This window comes from Pyxicephalus adspersus, chromosome 7 (assembly GCF_032062135.1).
Source record: "Pyxicephalus adspersus chromosome 7, UCB_Pads_2.0, whole genome shotgun sequence".
In the NCBI taxonomy this organism is placed as follows: Eukaryota; Metazoa; Chordata; class Amphibia; order Anura; family Pyxicephalidae; genus Pyxicephalus; species Pyxicephalus adspersus.
Window position 1 is genome coordinate 55,286,465 of NC_092864.1, and position 23,651 is coordinate 55,310,115.

At 36.9% G+C, this 23,651-nt stretch overlaps 1 long non-coding RNA gene across 1 annotated transcript in view; it reads left to right on the forward strand.

Annotated features, from left to right (window-relative positions):
* Window positions 1-7,944: 7,944 nt before the first annotated feature.
* LOC140335697 (uncharacterized) overlaps window positions 7,945-23,651 on the forward strand; it is a 71,711-nt gene continuing 56,004 nt past the window's right edge. Inside the window, exon 1 of the long non-coding RNA XR_011921746.1 lies at window positions 7,945-8,040. This is a non-coding gene — a long non-coding RNA (uncharacterized lncRNA). The remainder of the gene's footprint in view (window positions 8,041-23,651) is intronic.

Sequence of the window (23,651 nt, forward strand, 5' to 3'; positions counted from 1 at the left end):
CTTTAAAGAGTATATTAATATATGGATCAATCCATTCCCCTGGAGCCACTTACAGATTAATTAGTTCCACCATAGGACTGTGGCCACATGCAAGTACTAGGATCAATTTTTTTTAACATCCTTTATTTCAAAGTTTTAAAGTATATATCATAAAGATGAAAATGTAACAATCAAAAGTAAGGTATACAAGCGATAACAACAGGGAGTGCATATTTAAGTCCATTGTCAGTCTATGGTGAATAAAATAACTACAGTGTCCAAAGCTTGAAATGTCCAGTGAGTATGTTTCCTGGGGAAAGAAAGAGGATGCAAATGCATCATTTTAAAGAGTATATCAAGTAAGGCACATCAACATCAACACATGTCATGCAATTTCAGGGGATGGTAGGGTCCAGGTGGCAATTAAACTTTTCTGTAAAACATCCAACTTCCCCCATATTATTTATTTTCTGTATCTACCAACTGTTGATGTTGAAGTAGATTTCCAACACAGAGGAAAACATGAGTTGGCCACAATAATTAGGTGCTTAATAATTGAGCTTTTATAGGTATTTTCTGAAACTAGGTAGTCTGTGTTCTCTGGAGTCCTATACCTGCAGGACACAGTTTCGTAACCGGCTACTAATGGATGACCTATGGATCAGGGTGAGTATCTTGTTTTCTTTGTTCTGCGTCCAGCGAGTATCCCAGTTCCTCCTCCAATGCTTGGAAGTAGAAAGGGGAATAGTTTCCGGAGACAAAGTTAAGCTCTGAGTACAGAAATGACAATGAGTGTTGGGTAGTGCCCTGGCCATCACAAACCAGTTTGAAGATTGTTTTAGGACAGGTACAGCACAGGTCTGTGGGAGTGATCGAAGGAAATGTAATAGTTGTGTAGATCTCCAGAAGTCTAGTTTATAAATTGAAGAAGGTACAGTTAGAGTTTCACTGTTGACCGATTGACCCTGCTTCTAAAGTGTTCTATCCTCTGTACTCCCTTCCTACGCAATCTGAGAAACATCTGGTCTTCCATTCAAGGAGCAAATGGGGGGTTCCCCAGTATCAGCAGCATTGGTCATGGAGATAGTGGCATTTTTGGCTGAAATAGGGGTTACTTACATGCGTTGCATAGATCGAAGGGAGGGCACGAAGTTTAGGACCAGTTTTAATAGACATGAGTATGTTTTGGATTGTGGAAAAAAGTGGTGAGGTTCCTATGTTTATACATATTTACTCCTGTCAAACTCCATAGGTACATTTGATAATTGTAAGGTACATTTGATAAATACAACTTGATAATTAAAAAACTGTGCTGGTTGATGTTGATTTCATGGTGGTTGACAATTACTGGTTGCTTTCAAAGTCCATTGTCATTCTCTAATGTTTGTATTGTAAACATACAAGCAACTTGCTGTAATTCTATTCTATTGAATGTTTTTGTGAGATAACTTGGCAAGCTGTAACATGAAGATTTAGGTTTTTTAAGGATAAGAACCCAAAGTTCTCTCATTTACCTAGATCTGAAAACATCTGTTTTGAAAACTGAAGTGAAAAACAAAGCAAAAAAATATGATGGGAAACAAAAAGTATATAGTAGGTGAAATACAGTAGATGTTAAACCTATTGTAAATACTTTGAATACCTACAAACATTTATACAATTAAGTTTTTGGCTAACATTGTTTAACTTAATAACTGTACTTTGTTACCAAGTATTCATTTGCTGAGATTCCAAGAACCTTAATTTATTTTTAATAATTAATTTAATTTTGCAACATGCAAACACATGCAAACTGGGTAATACCTGGGAACCTGGTATCCACCAGTGGAAATAAGCATGGGGCCCCAAACTAAAGTAGCACAAACTAAACTGACCCCTAGTGAGCATTATAAGTGTTTTGTTTTATTGAAGTGTCTATTCTTTGTGAACACACCAAATTAGGAGCAGGTTTGGGAAGACATGATTACCAAAGTTTGTAAAGTTTGTAAATATTGTAAAGCAAAATTTTTAGCATAAAATAAATGGATTTGTGGCAGGATTTACATATGTAGGGGTTAGTATTTTTGTGATTTTTTAGGAATCTATGCTACAGTCTAAAGAGCCATAATGCAATATAAAACGTGAATAAGGGCTGAGTAGAAAGCATACACAGGAACCTTTCCATGTTGTCCTGCTTTGAAACATAAAGACATAACAGTTGAACCTTAATTTTTAGGAGGAGGAAACACTGTTTGTGTCCAGCCATCATTGTCTGTATTCAGAAAGTACATTATCTGTATTCAGAGACTTTGTTAAAGATGAGAAACTAAAAAGAATTAAAACCTAGTCAGGTGTTTGAGACTATCCATGTTTTAGTGATATCCTGATTATTTGCAATAAAGCTTTTGGTCAAGTGGAAGACAATACTTACTACCATAGCTGTATATATTCCAAAAAGTTTTTCCCATTATTTGATTAAAATTAACAATGAAAAATAGGTAAATTCAGAATGTTCCAGGTTTTTTTTTATCTAAAGAACAAGCCCTGATGTGAATGTTAGGAAATGCTGAATCATAAATAATGTTACCCCACAACAGCTCTTATTTTGATGGCAGTGGTCTAGGCTGTACAGTCAGAGCTTCTACTGCAATGCCAAAATAGTCCCTTCTGTATGTTTTTTTCAGCCGTATAGTCTGGGCACCGGGTTATTCAAACAATTACAGAGAACATTAATTGGTATTTATTTTCATTTCGCATTTAGCTTTAGCCTGAGAGGAAATTTCTTTTGGATGTTTTCTCCAGCTACACAGAAAGTGTGTGTTCTGTAGGATAAGGCTCTTACTCTGCATTTAATGCTTATGATACACACTGCAATATGGCAACAGCTCTGGAAAAAATAAGTTCTCAAGCTGAGACATAACCAAAACATAAACTTAAATCTGTTTTGGTGGGCTGTCTCCAGGTTATTGATGCTGACAAATATACATGTATTACATAATATATATATATATATATATAAATATATATATATATAAACTTTTAAATACTACAATAACATTTTGGAGAAGAGGAAACCTGTAGACTATGATATATATATATATATATATATATATATATATATATATATAATATAAATATATATATGAAATGTAGACACACAGGTCCAAAAGAGTCACAGGTCCATAAGATAAACAGGACAATGCAAAGAGCTAGGAATATTATTACCAAACAATATCTAAATAATTATCTGTACATATATACAGTATTTATATTTGTTGATTGGTGTATGGTTAATGGTCCCGCACAAATAACACTATTGACAATTTAAAATATTAATTAAAAAACCTATTTTTGGATCTGAGAATATTATATGACCTATAAATAACATTTGTTTTAGGAGGGCTCTAATGAGTTTTTCACTAATTAAGTTAGGGAGGGGGAAAAACTTGGTCAGTTTTAGCCTATCTCAGGCCCTGATTTATTAAATCTTCCCAAGACTAAAGAAGATGGACTATTATGGTTAAACCTGGGTGATCCAGCAAACCGGGAATGACATATGTGTAAAATGTGCCAGACAAAATCATAAACTACCAATGGACCAATGGATAAAAGCAATTGCCTATAACGCTTTTGTATGGCCAGTTGATGTTTTTGTCATAGCTGAAAAATTTTGATTAGTTGTCTTAGGTGCCTAGGTGTTCAATATTATCTGTGAGTCCCATATGTAAACTTTGATCTATTGCTATCGGAACTCTGCTTTTCTGTGACATATTGTGTTTGCAATTGGCCCTGTGTACCCTGTGTTTTTTTATGTGTGCATGGATAGGTCTATGAGGAGAGATGGAACCCTTTCACACCAATTTGAAGTGTCCAAGTGGTATTTATTTTAAATCAATAATTTATTCTTAAAACATTATCTGTCCTCAACAGTCATGGGAATCTGGAGCAATGTTCACTTTATTGTTAAATAGGTTTGAAATAATGTTTAAGGAATCTTTAAAGGAAATGTACTTATTTGTTTTAATGGCTGGTGTAACTCCCTACTTGTTCTAGGTATGCACTAGCAAAAAAATGGTACTATTTTAAAATCTACAGTTAAACTGTCTATAATAAACAGATAATCCCCCAAACAAAACACTATACTTCACTACACTACACTACAAAAATCTACATATCGTGTACTTGTGTAAATATGTAGAATTATAGTCTGTGAGGGAAAGCCCCTTATGATGAGCATTGGGTGATGGAAAATGGAGGTATGTCCCCCTGTACATTATCTACCACTCAGAACCCCAGAGGTATATATTAGACCCAGTCCTTATATTAATCCAGTAATAATTAGTTCAGTATACTAATACTAGGGTCAGAGGGAGGCAGAAAAGGCTCAAAGACAAAACAGGGAAACATGGCGCCACTTCTACCAATCCCCCACCACATGCAACCTAATTTTCACCACAGTGCAACATCGCTAGATATAATTTCCTGTGTGGACTACAGTGCAGAGATCTGATACATATTTTGGAATAGTTTTTCCTAATTTCCATACCATTTTTTCCATTTGTATTGAGGGAGGAAAAGGTGGGAGGAGGTGGCTAGAAGTTGTCGAAAGAGAAAACGACTTTGGGATAGGCTTGAAATTGGCAATTCCCACCCCAGTAGAAGTCTGATGGGTGCATGTTCCACAAAGTATTAGCTGATTGTCTATATATTGCTAGCTGTAGCTTTTGATGCAAATAAACGCTGAGCAGTGGGAAATGCTTGAGTTTTTAACACCGCATTGACCATTCTGCTAAAAGGACATGGTAAGCTGTTTCAATTTATCAACAGTGTAAAGGAGCCAAATCATTCAGCTGGATTCTATGTTCCTTAGGACTGAACAACATTCTTTGCAAAAAGAGCCAAAAGCAATATTCCGCAAAGTGTAACACTGTAAAAGCCTAGGGGTAATACTGAGTATATCAACTATTGAGACCAAGAGGGTAGACATCAAGTCCGACACAGAAACCATAGCCATGGTCTATGTGATCAAATTGGCCACAAGATGACAGGTCAAAATTTGAGGGAATTGACTCCTTGAGCTGGCCTTGTAAATTTGTAAAACTCACTGAGAAAGGGTCTGGATCCCCGCAAGGTGCCCACAAATCACAAGACCAGCAAAACATTCTTTTTAATTGCCACAGATCAAAATATTTCCCAGTAATTGAGTAGGGGAGTATGCTATTTCAAAAGGTGTTGTAGCCACACTTGAGTCTTCAAGAGTCCTTTTAAAACACTAGAGATTTTCACATATTCCACCTTTGTGCACCTCTATAGAGGACTGTAGATAGGCCAGTTGTTGATAGTGAAAATTTCTGTCTTGCTCCTGACTCTGAATTCCTTAATGAAAGGCCAGAAGAAGTCCCAGCTATACCATCAACTTTATCAGCCACCTTCGTCTTTTCCTGTTTGACCTCATACAACTCTGCCTTATGAGAGGTGTCTAGTCTGCTAATCAGGGCCTCCAGATCAGAGCACCTAGGCAATCTGCGAATCACCCATTCAAGGGCTTAGCAATAGAGCAGGTGCAGAATTTCCAGGGATATTGTTCATGACTGAAGAAAGGTTAGGCTAGTCAGTACAGCAAGATGAGAGAGAGACTAACAACCTCAAGCAGGGGCTGTATGGCACCATGCAGCCTGCAAGGATGTTGTGCTTGTCTTTATGACAACAACCTTGCTGAACAACTGGGAATGACCTCTCTGGACTGAGTACTGCTCCATGGAGCTTCTTGTCCTGCTCTCAGGCTAACCATAATGTAGCAGCCCCTGTCAACAGAATCAGCTCTGAGGGCCCCTCCACCTCTTTGAAAACCAGTGTTCCAGTGCACCAATAGTACAGAAACTCCTTCCGCTGCCAACAAGTAGTACAATCTCAGGCAATATGCTACACTGGATGTGGTCTTGTCCCGCCCTAGAATCTTTTGGAAAACAGTAGTTTCTATTGCCCGGAAGATCACAGATTTCCATGCTCCTTATGATCCGACATTCTTCCTACTCCACCATAACCATATACCTACAAAGCAGTATAAAGGCGATCCTAAGTTATCTGGTAACAGCGGAAAGGTTGTGTATCTCACTCTTTTTGGGCAGGAAGACGCCACCCCCTGTGTAGCGGTGGTTGAGCCAAGTGAATAGGATCATGCAGATGGAGAATCTCACTTCAATGATTCAGGATACTAACACCCATTTTTACATTATATGGTATGCATTGCTACAATTTATGGATTCTGTGGGCTAAAAACGATATTTGTACCCTGTGTCACTTATGTTAGATAGATAGAACAATATCAACAACCATGAAAAAAACATGAAAATAATCTGCATACAAAAATTATATACCGTATTATTGATATTGTTTGTTATTTGATATGTTCTATCTATAACGTATGTGACTTTTATATTTTATAAATATATAAACATACATATACATATATATCATAGTGTAAAGCTAGAATTAATTTCTAATCTGTCTTTCTTAAAATTTATCAAGTCATTATTTTGATGCTTGTGCGATACCAGGTCTCTTTATATTTCTCTAAATAATTATTCATTCATTAAAAGGCCATTATTATACTGTTTTAGGTATACCAGTACTCTGCACAAACAAAATAATCTTCAATGCTGTCAATGATTTTTTACCCTTGATCAGTATCAAACTGGCTAAAAAGATTTAGCCAAAACCGACAGTAGTGTTATTCAAGATGTGCATCCCAGCAGAAAACACAACATACATTTGGCATGTAGACCATAGATACGGCCAAGAAGCAATTATAAATATAAACTTTATGAGAGCAAATTATTTTGAAAAATAATTTCTCATTTAGTAGCTCATCAGGGAAATGTGAGAAGATTTGAAAAGCTAAGTATAAAGAAAATAATGCAGGTTAATGATAACAGTCACAAAAATTAAAAGCATGTTGAATCTAGATATATGTCTAGACAACTTTTAATATATAATAGTTTTGAAATATATATTATATAAAAATATATGCAAAATATATTATTTGGATGACCTCAGAGGTGTCATTGTCTTGTCAGAGACAGAGAAATTAATAAAATGTAAACAAATTCTCACTTTATACAGAGCAAGCAAGTATTTTTTTTAAAGATAAAAAGAAATGTTGTTGCAGTTTAAGTATATTATTAGGATAGAGGGATATTCACTGAAATGTATTTTGCAACTGAAACTGTTTTTATGCTGCTGGAACAATATGTTCAGTGCAGCTTGCTATTTGCTTATATTTTCTATCCAAACCTCTTCCTGGGACAAAGGCTGTACTTATCAGCTGTCTCTATTTGCTGACATGGGATAAAGTCCGGATTTGTAAAGATACACTAGAATAATTTATATTAAATAGATGAAAAGCAAATTTAGGCAATAATTTTATGAACTAATTTATTTTTGGATTTATTTATTCCAGGGTGGTAACTATGGGTCAGGAAAACAGAAAAGCAGGACGAGTTTTTATATTGAGATCTTTGCATTGCTCCCCCTTTAGTGTTTTAATCTGGAGTGATTAAAAGGAGGGGGGGGGGGGGCGAGAAAGGGGAGCTGCCTGCGGCGCAGGTTCACATGTTTGTGAATTGGCTGCAAGTATTCGCAATATTGGAGGGGGTTTTTGGGAAGAAATCCCCAGAGCAAACAGTTTTATTCTGTTACATAGATACGATTTACGAGGCTTAACATGTGTATGGGGGGTGGCATGGCTTTGCAGCTTCGTCAGAGCAAAGTGGTATGTCCTTCTATTTTTTGGGAGTACAAAGACATTAGTCTTTGGATAAAGCTTATGACGCCAATGCTAGTGGTAAGGCAGCCCTTGGGCTGTTGCCACGGGTTTACCAGCCAGGCATCGAAAATGGGTGTGCTTGTTCTTTAACAAATGCACGTGCAAGTTTGGAAACTAATGCCATTTCCGGCATAAGTGTTCGGAATTTAGGTAAGGCCATGGACTCGTCCACTGTTTCTGTCAAGATAGGGTCTGTTTTGGAGACAACACTGGAAAAAGGGATGATGCCAGTGAGGCTCTTAAGCAGCCTTTCCTAGGTAAGTACTTAAGTAAATAATTTTGCCAATGGACAGAATTTTCTCCAGGAGGAGGTAAGGGTACCTTGCCATTTTGTGTGGTTGATGAAGGAATTACAAAAGGATTTGCGAGTCTGGAGAATGTTTTTAGATATCTACAATGGGAGGTTTGTGTGTTTGGAGGGTTTAGTTACTAGTGTGCATTTGGAGTTGTTTATAAATGCAGCAGAGTTATCATGTTTTGGGGGCTAATTTCAGTGTCATTGGAGTGTGGGTGTTTGTGCTGGAATTGTGGGGGGTTCAGCTGGCTAACTAAAAGGTGCAGTTCAACTGTGACAACTTGGGTATGGTCCAGGCAGTAAGTTGCTTTTTGGCATCCTTGCTGCCAGTGATTTAGTCATTGAGGCACTTGGAGTTGTGCTGTTTACAGCTAAATGTGGTGATCTATGTAATTCACATCCTGGGGGGGAATAACAGAATTGCTGATGCTTTATCTCAGTCACAGTGGTGAGTGTTCTGTGAGTTGGCGCCAGAGTGCTTTTACGGAAGTCAAAAAAGGATCTGCTTTGTAAGGGTGTGCAGGGTCCATTGCTGGTTCACCAGGATGGCCGTTGCTTGTCTCTGTAACAGTCTGTGACTATCTTCCGTAGATGTTTGGTGGAGAGGGTGTGGACCTGGTGGTTAACATGTCACATTCCTTTCAGATAGGTGCAGCAACTGAGGCTGCGAGTTGGGGTTTGCGGGATCAAGTGATTAAATGCATTGGTAGGTCGGAGTCTTATAGTTTTAGGGGCTCAAGGAGAGCTGAAATGTGGCCCAATGGCAGGAAGCTGAGGGTTTTTTGGGCTATGGGCCTAGTCCTGTGAAATAGAGTGCCTAGGATAATGTGGAATAGGGTTGTGCAATTCCATCGATACACTAGCCTGGATAGACTGCCAGATATTGAGGTGTGACATGTGGGTGGCAATGATGTGGGCCATCGGAACATTGAGTAGTATTTTTTGCTATTGTGCACCACGTTCCCAAGGCTTCCGGTGATAGGGTTGGACATGGTAGGCCAAATGCGGTGGCGTTTCACTAGGTCAATGAACAAGGTAAATAAGGATAAAGTTAGTAAGGAAGTGGGATAAGTGCAACAGTGTTTTGGTGGTGAGGCACTGAAAACTAGAAGTGGATACCTGGCAGTATCTGCGGGGTGATGGGGTCCATTTGAATGCTGTTGGGACAGACTTATGGTCCCTGGGCTTGGGAGAGGGGATTTAGGAGGTACTAAGGGTGGGGGCTAGTGTGCATAAGGTTATCGCTTGTTCGCTGTGACGGTCAGGGGTGTAGTCCCAAAAAAAGAGGAGGGGGCATGGCCCACCCCAATACACCCCTGCCTGTGTAACTCAAAGGGAAAGACACTTCCCCCAGAGTGACTTCATGATACCAGACCCCAAACAGAAAGGCTGTGATCAGAGCCTGTGATCAGTACAGAGGACATGGTCCGTGGCCCTGGCTAGTGCGTCCCCCCAGCGGGGTTCTTCTACTGACCCCATGGGGGGGCAGACCGGCCAGAGCAACGGACCACCAAAGACTTCTTTGTAAAACAACTCCACTCCCAAAAAAAGTGAAGGCAAGGCGTTCCCACCTGTGCCCCCTTACTACACTGCTGGTGGTGGTAGGGGTCTTCAGGGAGCAGGTATACCAGAGAGGAGAACCATCTTAAGTGTCGGATCTCCGACTGTTATAGATAATTTTGTGATACCTTTAGGGTGGAGATATGATGGGGGACTGCGAGTAGTGTAGTCCAGCTGGTTTGGTTTTGCGGCTGGGAACATAAGCAATAAAAGGCACAGCTTTCCCAGTTGGTGTGGTATAGTGAGTGGTGCCTCCTAGGGCTTGCAACCAGAAAGCAAGTAACAGGATATTATAAGGGTTGAAGTTAAGGTTTAATGGAACTGATATTGCTTTTGTTATGGTAGTTTTGGGTAATGTTATTATTGGTTAATTTTTTTCACATGTTCTGGTACCAAACTGCAATTTGTTTGGAAGACATCTTAAATGGAGAACAGAAGGAAGAACACAGGCAGGTTTTCACTTCTGATCCAAAAAATTAAAAAGATCTGAAGTAACTCTGAAGGGGATTCATCAGCCAATCATAAGAAATCAATAACGAGCAAGTTTATGCATGTGGAGTATGAATGATAAAGTACATCCAATCAAAATTTTGACAATATCCTGGAAAAGCAATAAGAAGCACAGAATATCATAAAGATGTGGGCAATGTTTTTAAAGTCCATCCAATTGAATACCAATCAGGATATTGATCAGATCGGTACAAAGTTAAGGTACAAAATTAATAGTGGATTTTCTAGTGTGTACCATGCTCCAAAGATAAAATCTGGACAAAAAAATGATCAAGTCTAGATACCAGAGAAATGTGTATTAAGCCTCTAATCTTGGTATCCTTTAAGTATTTCTAGAAAACTATCCCTACGTACTTTAGTGCAAGAAGTTTTTATTACATCATATATAAAAATTCTCAGTCTAGTCTGATCCCATTTTTTATGACATGTTTCCATCAAATATTTCAAAAATAATTTTTACAATCTATGTTAGCTCAGTCTTATCTCATGAGCGACAGATAAAGACTTTTATATTGCCAAAACCCTTACTGCATTTCATGTGTTTTTAGCTCTAAATCAGAAGGAGCAAATGTGCATTAATGCTATATGGATGAAATATAGTCATTTCCATGTAATAAATATATCTCTGGGTATCTGGCAAAAACTGTACATACCATTCTTTTCCAAAAGTATTTCAGTTGTATAAGCTGTGTATAAGTCCTAAAGGTCCTTTCAAGTCACTGCATCACTAGCTAGCTAGGTTTTTCTCCAGTCCCCTTAACATACCCATCCAGCAGACCAGAAAGGAGAAAATCTACACATTAGGGAAAAAAGAAGTGAAGCGTTAACTATCCAACACATGCTCAGGTTAACAAAAATGGCAGAGGGGCACAGGGAAGAAAGGAACAGAAATAACCAATCCTCTTGGACTTAACAAAAACAACAGCTCCAACAGGACTGCTGACCGGAAAATAAATCTCAAAATTATTGGGTACTTTCATGCTACAATTTTAAAAAGTCATATGGGATATCCGATCTGTCTCACTGCAAGTTCCAGTAATTAAAGGAATGAAGCGAAACAAATAGCTCCATTCACTCCTGAGCTATTTGTAGCCTGCAGTTAATAAATCTATTAAGTTTCTATTTGTAAAAGAATTCTATCTTTGATTTAAATAAACATGGTCCAAAGTTAAAAAAAAAAGAAACTAAATCATAGTTAAAGTGATGATACCATGAACCAGAAACATGATACCATGCATTCAAGTGATAAACATTTAATCCTACCTATATAGAAAGTACTAGATTCACATCCCATTAGATCAACAACCGTTATAGTGGAAAAGTTTACAAAGTGATAAGGATGATAAATCGAACCCTTGGGAAATGTTATTTCTTTGTCCTTGGAGATGTGTCTACATTGTTCACAAATCACACAGGTTTATGTACCTTTGATCTTAAATGTATATTTATAACCTCTCTTTTGACCAGTGTAATGGCTTTTAACTAGTTTGCCCTCAATTAATGTTGGGGAACAGTCAATATATTTGGCTAGATCCAATGCCAGGTGTCAATGTTTTTTCAAAATAGGCAATTATTCTTCATGTTGGCAAGCACATTTTTAATCAGTCTAATTTGATCTGGTTGGGTTCTTTTTTCTGTAATTTCTGAATTATTTGATGATTCCCTTTTGCATAACTCTGTTCATTATTAGTCTCTCCTGTGACATTTTTAGCATATTAGTTTTTAGATTTTTTTTCCAATCTACCTCATTATAGCAATTCCTTTTAATCTGAAGGTATCAAGCTATTTGCATACCATTCTTCATGGGATGTGAATGTGATCTGACCGTGTGTAAGACTGTATTTTCTGCTGTGGGTTTCCTATAGAGAGTGATAGCCAGAAAAACATCTAGTAAAGCACCGGAATTAAAAATCCTTGGAAATACCTCTAATATGCTGCAAGAGCCCATACAAAGTGTGAAGATGTCATCAATGTACTTGAGCCATGAAAGAATATGGCAAAGGTTCCCAGATATTAACAGTATGTGTTAAAAAAGATTTTTCCAGTTCCCATTGGCAAATGAGGGGGGTTATGTTATTTCCATTTCCTGGGGGTAATGTTTCTCATAAAAAAATAAACAAATTATGATTTAATATAAATTCCAATAATTTTAATAAAAAATCAGAATATGTCAAAAACTTGAATATTTTTTTTAAAAAAAGCTTTTGACTACATTTTGACATATTCATCATTATTCATGCTTACTATTTTTTTAAAGTGCTAGTCATGTCCCTTTTTAAATGAATAGTTCCTCAAGGGTATCAAAAGAATATTGAATTAGGCATATGGACTATATTTTATTGAACGGAATGTTTTTAATTTGTCTGTGAAGGTACATTTAAAGGTGCAGTTACACTTTTATGAGTCCCTTTACCACAGACAAACTTTATTAATGCATCACAGATATTGATATTGTACATTCAAGGAGATTATTCATCATATTTTAAAATATTAGGAGTCTTGGTAAACACTATAATTTTAATCCCATGCAAATGTATCTTTATCAATTTTCAAACAACTTTTAGATTTTTTGAATAATATGGGCAAGCTGATATTACAATTGCAAGATCTTAAGAATTTGACTGCTCGAGTATGATATTGTTGACATTAAAGATGTTTCCTCTTTAAAAGGTTAGCAGTTCAAGCATTACTCTCAGAAGTATTATGAAATATTTAAAAGTTTGTGCAAGGCTTGAACCCTTAGAGACTGAGGCTGCTTCAGTTATGTTTCATGGTAATTCCTTGCTATTAATTCTGGGTGTTTCCACAACTCTCACCATTATGACTGTTGCTTATTTGGCATTTTTTAAGTTATGAGCAATATTATCCAATTAAAACTTAACCATAAAATGCATTGTTTATTACAGTTTGAGTGATCATTCAACTATAGATCTAAATATAAAACATTTAGGGAAGGTTGTGTGCCCTCTGCAAATATGAAAATGGCAAAATACAGGAAATAATGTGTTCGCTGAGCAGAATGATCCCAGGTGTTCACTTGTTTTTTTGGTCTTTATTAGTATTGAATATTTATATATGGCAAGATTTCAGTCACACTTACTGGTAATTGTAAGTCTTTGGACTTAATACAAGGTACTAATCATAAGTACACAGTCATTTAATATTAACAACATTTTATAGTTGCCCACATTTTAAAAGTAAATTCATGTAAAAGATTTACTTTTAGAAAGGAAAACATATGCAGCAACACATCAATAATCTAGTTATGCCAATGTATATATTTTTGGAAAAAAATATTTGCTGCATAGCCTTTGATAATTGCCAAGAGGCTGCAGTTTCTCAAAAAGGCATTGTAAAAGTCTAATCAGGTTGCATGGAATCATAGGAAACTCATATGAACTGACTATAAACAGATTAAAATACATTGCCTTTTTTTGGCACAGCAGCAACATTTTCTGGATTATATTAGCAGTTCATTGCATTGCATTATTTGGTATTGTTGCCTGGTATTACTATGCATAGGCTTTCCAAATTCAATCCATGGAGTCTGGCTGTAGACAGTGTATGTTAAGCATGGTGAATAAAGCTCTTTTGTAAACATATAACCACAATGCTCAGAGTCAAAATATGTTTCCAGTCTGTTTCCTGAGATCAGGATGTTACAGTAGTCACACACATTTCTGCGTCCGGTCGTTCATTTCCAATGACTATCCTCGTTCGTCGACGTCGTTGGTTACTTTTTTTACGAACGATTTTTGGCCAATCGGTCGTTCGTCGTTCGTTCGTCGTTCATTTCCAGCGATAAAAATTGGAAGTGTGTACGCAGCTTAAGTGTTTCTGTAGATAAATGTTCCTGGGAACTGCAGTAATGACTCTGTCTGTTACTCTGTATTTGCAAAAGTTAAGGCTTTATAGACATTTAAAGGTAAACTACAGTGTTTTTTTTTAGTGAAAACACATACTGGGTTACTAATGAGTTGAGACTTGTTTTTTTACATGCTTGCTATTCCATATGTTTATTCTAATAAATATAAACTTGTGTTAATTAAAATGAGAGGAGGAGTTGAATAACATGTCCAGCAGTCTTAGAAGGGTCAATAAAGGGGCTTCTGGATAAGCTAACCCTCCTGCTATAAAAAATGGAGGGGGCTCAGAGCAGCTCTGGAAGCCTCTAAGAAGGTTCAGGGAAGGCTGACAAACTTCATAGGCATAGGTGGTCATTTGGAAAAATGTGTTTTTATTCCTTTTCATTTCTTTTCAGGTATAAGATTATATATTTTTTACGCTGATGGGACGTTTTGTTGGGGGGGTCTCAAAGGACTTCATTTACTGACTAATAGAATCAGAGTTTATTTATTTGTGTCTGCATTTTGCTTTTTTCCTGCTGCTGGACAGTTTTACAACACTTTATAACAGTATCTCTCCTTTGTGTCTCTAGCACATTTAGATCTAGATGTGATAATAAAAACTTTATCACTGGTCAATGTATCACTGCTATATAATCTGTGGAACTTTATGTCTATTACTAAAAGATCTGTTTATGCTCTTTGTTATAAATATGTTTTGGCCTTAACTTGCTTACTAAAACCGCTCTGCCAGTGGCAAATTTTTAAATTTGCAGTTTCCTAATTCTGGTAGGCAAATACTTGTCTGTACCCTGTAGCTCAATTACATTTTAAGCTTAGTCCTGTTTTCTTCCTGCTGTCCAGTTTTTATTGCTGTATAAAGTACAGTATTTCAATTTTTACAAATAATGGCCAATTTCTATCTGGGAGTGCAATGTTTTTGAATCAACAAATTTTTAACAATCAACAACATTTTTTTAACATAATAAACTGGCAACGCCAAGTTTCCAAGCTTTAGTTTGTATTTAAGCCCCAAAATGGCCAGAATCCAACTGATAAAGAGCTGTTTTAACTTTTTTTCGTTTTCCTTCAGCCACCTCCTGTTTGCACACATTTGTGCCTTACCTGGGCCATATGTGCTGTCATGGCTGCTGGTACACTCAGAGAGTGGCCCAGATGACAGGGTAATATTGCACGAATGCAACTGGGAAACATGTTTTATGACAGAAAGTGCCCAAACAAGGATTTTAGTTGCAGAATCACCAGGAATATTTTTAATGCAAGCTCCATAATAAAATAATTGAAAAAAATGTTTCAAATTACATTGACATGTTAAGCCTATATTGGTTTTAGCTACTGATTTGACAAATTCTAACAAACAGTCTGTAAGAAAATGCCATAGCAATGAGTAGAAACATGCCTCCAAATAATATCAATCCCCAATCATAATAGAAACATATATTACATCTCATTGACATAGGGAAGTTTTATACTTTGAACATGAAAAAAATTTCAGACCACTAGGGATTGGCAGAGGTTGACCTGCTAACAGTCTGCTGATCATATTACTTTTTTAGCAGGCGTTATCGATCACTTTGATGATTTGAACTGATATTTTAATCAAAATAATTTTGTCTGCCTAACACGATGTGCGTCAACTTTTAAAAGCTCATAGTGTGATGAGCTCTAAAAATAAACTTTCAGAAGTATGATGCCTGTGAAGTCTGCCAGATACAATTATATCAGCTCTCTTCTACCATCTGGCTGGGTTTTTTTTATTTTCTATTAGCTGACAATACAAAAAAAATGTATTCCTCCCAAAAGGCTGATCAGTGTAACTAAGCAAACTAAACACAAGCAAACTTTCATTGGACTTAGACTAAATTAGACTTTCTAATGTAAAGTCAAACTTTACACAGAATTTTTACATCTGTTGGCTAGGGATTGCTTGAGAGCAGTAATATACAAAATAGAGCAATAAAGAGCCTAATTTATGTACATATACTACTAGGTGGGACGGCAAGAGGAATCATGTGAAATATTGAAAGGCAGCAACTAATTAAACTTTCAGCTTCAATTAAAACAGAACATGGAACCTACTAGAAGGCACTTCGACTAAAACCATGAAACAATCAAACATACTAGAGGCAGATTACCATACCCTGTTTATTTACTATGCTGTTGAAAGTTGGCTGGAAATAGTGACATGGGCAACAAGATTTTTTTCCTGCAGCAAACTTCTATATTATCAATCCCTTGCTATTTATAAAATAGGCTTTCAGTCTGTAAATTGCCATATGTATTTTCCATACAGCAGGAATCAGCGAGTTATTAGGTTTTAATATATTCAACAACATCAATTTTGGATGCCGTAATATTGTATTTTGCAACAATTTATTGTCACCATTATACCATACAACATAGTGCCACATGATTTGTACTCCAACTAGAAATAAATCAGAGAATTTTCAGGCCGAATCTGCTCTTTCCATTTCCCTTTTTATTTGGAGATTTTCAAACACTAGAATAATATACTACAATTTGAATCCCTGTGCGTTGCTTAAATGTACAGAAAAATGTACGCAAGTCTATTGTGTGTCAAAAATATACTTTCTCTGCTTGGCCATGGTTATAAATATGGGCAGCAGCTGGTGTATTACTTAAGGCAAACTTAAGGCATAATTGGCAGTGACAGTATTTTTAGGTGGAACACTTTTCAGAAAATAGTACCTTACTCTGTAACAAAAATAATTTTATATTTAGTAGCTTATTTTATTATATGGCAGTCCTAAAGGCAGTGTATTACTCTAGTCTTGGCTTGTTGTTCAGTAAGTCAGAGCTTTGAAAATAGAACTGTGGTTTGCTAACAACCAATACATCTATTCCATTACAAGTTTGGCTTCATGTTTTTTTATTACCGCTATTAGCTCACCACTGAATATGTCATAATGCTAGCTAAAATGACCTAATAAATGGAAAAAACAATGGATAATATTTTTCAATGTTGTGGTGTTGTCCAGTCTGTTTTAATGTTAGGACACTTCTACAAGTGCCGCCCAGCTATTTGTTCTGTTTATTCATCTGTTGTATTTGAAGCATTTCTTGTAGAGAAGACTGGTCATTGGAGACATCTAGCTATGACCAGTCTCCTTAGAACCCCGGTTATCTCATTGGGGGGGCTTCTATGTGATGTAGACCAGCTGACCCCCCTTGTGCTGCTAGAACAGGAAGATCTTGATGTCGGACATGGGGGAAGACTTTCCAGCTTTGGAGCTAAGAAAAAAGTAAAAAAAGGTATGGGTAAAGGTCTACAAAGGGGAACAAAAACTGGGCATTTGGAAATATTTACATAAATTTACCAGCACATGCCCAAAGTATCCAACAATAAAATGTGGTTTATTGTTATATTTTCAATTGATGTTTTGAAAAAATATAAGATTTTAATATTATTATTACACAGTATTTATATAGCGCCGACATATTACGCATCGCTTTACAATATCCATAGTCACGTCACTAACTGTCCTTCAAAGGGGCTCACAATCTAATTTTCCTTACCTCAGGCTTATGTCTCTAATACAGAGTACCCAGTGGAAACCCACGCAAACATGGGGAGACCTAGTATTACTAGTATAACAACTGTTAAAGAAAGTGTGTTTGACAGGTAATCAGGAGATGCCTACATGCATATTGAGTTATCCTCCTGAGTTTGCTAGGAGCCTTACGACTCATGACACTCGATATGCCAATGGAAGCTTCCAGCTCTAAACTCAGAATCCAATTTTGATATTGAGAGCTCTCATTATTAAACACTTGGAGATACAGGAAAATGTGCCTCTTACTATTTGCTTCCAACTTTGTTTATCAGCTTTATTTCCTGTCAGATATTCTGGATTTAGCTGTTCATCTACAAAAAATAACATTTTGGGCAAACAACATCTCAGACATTTATCCTTAAATACACTTATTGTCAACTCAAGTTTTGATCTGAAAATGATTATATTGTTTAATTACAATAGCTGCAGAGCATGCCAGCATTGTGTCTAAATGTTCTAGTATAAACTGCTAAAAAAACTTTAGGAGAACAGTAAATTACTTATTTCAAACTGTGCTTGTTTCTGTTTGGAGACCACTAACCTTTGCCTGCATGCTAATAGATTCAATACTTGGTAAAATATATATGTGATGCACGACAATTATTTATGGAGAAAAACAATGAAGACACTTTTGTCTGCTAAGCAATGCCAAAGTCATACAATCAAACTAAAAATCAACTCTGCATATAGGAAAAGAGGAATGATGACACAATACAGACTGCACAAAGGAGTTTTTTAGGCTATACAGTTTTACACAAAGTTGTCACAGCTGCTATCTAAAAGCTTTACTTGGGGCGAGTGAAGGGTGAACAGATAATCCAAAATAGGAAAGCAAGACTGTTGGGAGTTACTTTGGTGCTGATGATGATACATATTGATGAATAGTGTAAGCTGATGATTCATGGCTTACACAAAAAGAAATAGAAGTTTTGTTTTTGGAGAACAGCGGCATAGGTGCTTTAGCAGTAAAATGTAAGTTTTACATACTCCTGACAAGGATCCGTAAGAATAAAATATTTACGGCATGTTTAGCTCCATACACTGTGAAGTAATTCATTATCAAAAATTGACTTCTAACACCTTAGAAACACTTAGTGGGTCATTTAAAAAAACAGCCTGATTTACTTTGCAAATAATGTGTCTGAAGCCTGCAAAATGCAAAGAAACTGAATAGAAGTTCTGCAAAAAAGGCTGGAAGGATATCTTAGTCATGTGACCTGTTACTCACACCACTGACACTTCTTCAACCAAGGCTCTTATTGATACACACCACATCCCAACTGTATAAATAAAACATCATTTAACAGACAGTGAATAACAATATGTACTCCCCAATATAAAATTAGCATCTTTGCATTTATTTACCTTTAACTGATAGTAGACTAGCAAATTTTATCGTTTCATAGACAGTAAGTCGTAAGGAGATGTGTGTTTGGTCCTTCTGTAAAGAATAATCTCCCCACAATAGCTAGAGAGATAAATGAGAGACAGTTTTAAATGTTTTTTTAATGCTTATTCTAAATATATATATCCTTGTGTAATGCCTGGGTGCAGTTTCACATAAAGGTGACATCTGCAAGCATGAGGACCCATGTGCTGATTAGAGACAATTACTGGTTGGGAGATCATATGAGGGGACTTCTAAAAGTATTAAATTATGTCCAAAACCATAGACAGAGATTCCCCTACAGGCAATGTTGGTTAACAGCTGGAAATTGTACAATGTAGAGAAATACCAGTTCTATATTAGTGGGAAATGAAATTATCTTCTCTCAAATTACATGCAGTTTTGTTTGAAATGCATGAGACCAGCTCACCTTAATTCTGTGTGTGCTTATTACCACAACTTTGCTCATCTTTTGTCTGACCATGGTATAAAGTGATGATCTCAGCATCCATCCTTGTGACTGTTCATATAAGGTTCTGGTGTGGTGAGTCAGGGGTAAGCCGAGGCCAAAAAAAATAAATATACATATATAGACATTCTGTATATATATTTTTTGTTTGCATACAATATTACAAGCCAGAAAACTTTTCAGTTGTCAGTAAGCCTTTTCCATCTGACAGTTTTCAGTAAATAAGGGAAAGCTATGGGTTAAATATATATTGCTGATCCATCTCTCTTTGTTTATTCTGCTTGATAATATCATAAAGCAATGCAAAGAAATGTATCTGTCAGGACAGCACACTTGGCAAAGTCTCAACTCGTCGGAGCCAAAAAGTGTAGTCTAGGGGCTCTGGCTAGAAAACTTTCCTGAAATCACCTTATTTGAACATGTCCAACTCTGAAATCTGATTCAGAGGGTTAGGAAATGCATGGGTTCAGTTCAAAACAGCCATAAAGATGTTTTCTTATTATAAATGCATTCTCAATAACCCACCAAAAAGGAGACGTCTAATTAGAGAGGGAGGTCTGTTAAAGCTTTTGCCACAAATACTCAGGGGGACGTTTGTTATTGCAGCCAGAAAATGATGGCTCGCATTTGATTCTTCAGCAGACTACATTTTACTTTAACTGTTTAAATGGTATATGTTGTAGTAGTATGTATAGAGCTATGCTGCGGCCTGAGGCCAAACCAAAGACATTAAAATCATTAAAGGCCAAAGTGTTTTTGCTGAGGGTCAAATGTGCACCATTAAAAAGTTGGCTTTTTATTTATTCATATAAGGGTACTTTTATGGTTTCATTTATAAACAATGCACTGTGATTCATTCAGCAAAGTAGTAGGGTAAATGTTGTTAAATGCTCTCAACTAAAGATTGGCAATGTATGTATTTGAAAAGCATTATTGGGAATTGCAATACAAACTATTGTCTTTGTAAATTTATATGTAATGTATTGTGTTTTTATTTTGGACTATTATATTAAATTGTGATAGATGTGTGGGTGTAACAGTCTAAAATGTCAACGCTCTGTTTATGTTTTACAGACTAATAGGAGATGAGTATTATGAATGGTTGGGAAGGTACACATCTTTGGCCAATACTAAAACAGCCTGATCTATTACAGAATGCTGTAAAACTAAGTAAACTGCCGAAGCCAATCACAATGACAGATATTAGTACAATTGTAAAAGTAAAAGCATATTACTCTATATAAAAATATATCAGAACGTAACACCTTGTACTGCAATTATCAGTAAATTTTCCCAAATCTTCTAATATCTGTCACAGATCCTCGCAGGACCAGATAATCTGTGCAACTGTCTCTGTCCCCCACCTTGTCCTCCTCTGCACCCAGCAGCAACAGTTTTGTTCAGGGAGGTCTGCTGGTCACTTCTTGGTCATGTGATCCCCTGAGAGCTGCCCCTTTACCCCAGAGAACCAGAATATTCAGCAGAAGCACTCCATCTGCTGGTAGAAGTGTGAACACCAACTGAGTTTCCTCTGCTCCAGCACTCCCTCTGGTGGTGGACCTGTGGTAACGTGATTCCAATTAGCCACATGACCTCCCCTATAAAAGTAAATGAGTGAAAACAGGAAGTTGCCTGAATAAGGAGTTCTCCTTGGCTCTGTTCCCAGGTTCCAATTGTTCCTTTCTGTGTCTCCTGTTACTTTCACTCTTGTGTACCGACCCTGGCTTGACCTTTTGACTACTGATCGTCGCTCGCCCTGACCTTTGGCTCTGCCCGACTTCTACCGTTTGCTGCCTGCCTTAAGCTCTTGCTTGTCTGATCACACTCCTGTCTCACCTTCCTGTACCAGTCTTGGTTCCTGCCTGTCACTAGTCTCTGCGTGCACGAGGGCCACAACCTGGCAACAGCCTGCAGCAAAACATGCCCACCTCTAGAGGCTCTGGAGAAGAACAGGCTGTTGTTTAGACTCTGCACCCTGTGCATGTCCCTACCAATGAGCTGGTGATATGGAGGGTCCACCATCCCACCCTGTGATACTGTGAAAATATCTTTATTTTTTTAGTCACCTTATAAGTACATCTCTGGTTTTAAACTTTTCAGGTATACTAGTCCATCTCAGTTAGCACAGAGCGATAAATCATGCACTTTCTCCTAAACCCCACACCTACTCCCCCTACAATTACCTTCTCTGTCCAAGACATAGCCACCTACTTTAAGGATAAAATTGTCCAGATCAGACATGATGTCTCTACTCACTGTGCCACTCCAACCATATCCACCCCTTCCACCTGTAAACCAATTATTAACCTCCTTCAGCCATTTTACTCTGGATGAAGTCTCCTCTCTTCTCCCATCATCTCCATATACTATTTGTCCGCTTGACCCAATCCCTCTGATCTACTCTGTGCCCACTCCTCCATCCTGGCCCCCACGCTAACAGAATTTTCACATTATGCTGGTATCTATACCTCGACCTTCAAATATGCCATTACCCCCCCCCCCCATTCTGCATAAACCCTCACTTCCCCTCCATGCTTTCTATCTACCATCCTATCTCCCTTCTCCAATATGTTTCCAAACTTCTTGAGCACCTTCGCTATAAAAGACTCACCAACTATCTGAACTTTCTGGTTTTTGAGCTGCCCATTCTACCAAAACAGCTCTTACTAAAGTGACAAATGACCTCATCAGAACCAAGTCTCAAGGCAGCTTTTCTCTCCTTCTTATCCAAGATCTTTCCTCTGCTTTTGACACTGTTGATCAACCTTCTAATACAAATTCTAATACAAATCTATACAAATAAACCATGTTGGTATCAGAGACACTGCTCTCTCTTGGTTTGTTTCTTTCCTGTCTGACTGCTTCCTTCAAGTTTCTTTTAATGTTAACTTCTTCTCCCCAACTTTCTACTCTCCTCCCCATTGGTGTTCCCTAAGGATCAGTCCTTGAACTGGTTCTCTTTTCTCTGTATACCTCCTCACTTAATACTTTATAATATTAATAATACTTTCATTAAATAAAATCACATAGCAATTTATTTGTAGCGTTAGGCTACTATATATTGCAGTTTTCTTAAGCACTTAATAAGAAAGACCACAGAAAGATAAGGATACTTCACTTTGTTTGAACATGTAGCCTTTTATCTGTGAACATACATCAGTTTGACATGGTTCAGCCAGTTGCTTACGTCAACTGATTGGCCTGCCATATTGAAGATGTGGGAGAACAAGCATGGACATATAAAAGTAAATACCAGAATCCAAAATATGCCTTTTCCATTATTTATTACAGCTATTTTATAACTTGCAAACACAAAAATGTAAGAAGTTTTAGCTCAACCACCAAAAAATACTACTAGAAAACAAAAAAGTAGGACAGTTTCAATTAGGTATTACAAGTAACAATATTACGTCCTTGATTCCACGGTTCTCTTTTAGACTACGATTCCCGGGTATCCCCACCCCGTTTGCCCAACCCTAACTCCCCCAACCCCCCTATATTATTATTGTTGTTTTTTTACCATATGTATTTCTTACTAAGGTCCTTAATAAATGTACAATTGCTCTATTTTCATTTTGTTCTTTCTTGACTGTAGTGTGGGAATTTACCTTTTGAAATTCACATAAAAATAGATTTGCCCTTAAACAAGTAGCAATAAACAAGTCTAAAAAGTATATAAAATAGTCTCACAAGTACATAGAACAATCGTGTAACTGAAACAGCACCCCTTCTCAGGCTAACCCATAAATTTTAAATACACTAAAAAAGCCATTTAAAATCACATTTCATTTTTTGCCAGCCCCTGATAATCAGGATTAGAGAAAAAACAAGATGGGGTGCTAGTACTAAACACTTAATTTGTCAAAATTTATATAACAGGGTTACAAAGGAGTCAAGAGCTGACAAAGACCATTTCTTTTTGATGATTTTAGGGTTGTAAAACTCTCTACAATTGAGACCTTGTCATCTCTACATTTTAAATTCAAGTTAGTAGAAAAAGGTTTGGCATTACAGCTGTGTTTAATGATCTAATAATCATCATACATTGATCATATGCATTCTGTACTCAGGTTGTGCATACAGTACTACTGTGGCAACCAGCCAAGAATATATCAGTGATAAAGGTATTATACTTTGTTAGTAAATCATCATCAAATTGAAAGTTCTCTCAGTTGCCCCATCCAGATGACTCCTGGAGATCTGTTT